Source organism: Egretta garzetta, unplaced genomic scaffold, assembly GCF_000687185.1.
Source record: "Egretta garzetta isolate BGI_Z169 unplaced genomic scaffold, ASM68718v1 scaffold365, whole genome shotgun sequence".
Taxonomy (NCBI): Eukaryota; Metazoa; Chordata; class Aves; order Pelecaniformes; family Ardeidae; genus Egretta; species Egretta garzetta.
The window spans coordinates 1,831,984-1,832,195 of record NW_009259602.1 but is presented as its reverse complement, the minus strand read 5'-3'; positions in this window follow the sequence as shown (position 1 = coordinate 1,832,195).

Below are 212 nucleotides of genomic sequence, written 5' to 3'. Positions count from 1 at the left end.
TAGGAAAGATGGGGAAAATCTTTTTAGTAGGGCCAGCTGTGACAGGACAAGGGGTAATGGTTTTAAACTAAACCAGGGTAGGTTTAGAATAGATATAAGGAAGAAGTTCTTTACAATGAGGGTGGTGAAACACTGGAACAGGTTGCCCAGAGAGGTGGTGGAGGCCCCATCCCTGGAAACATTCAAGGCCAGGTTGGACGGGGCTCTGAGCA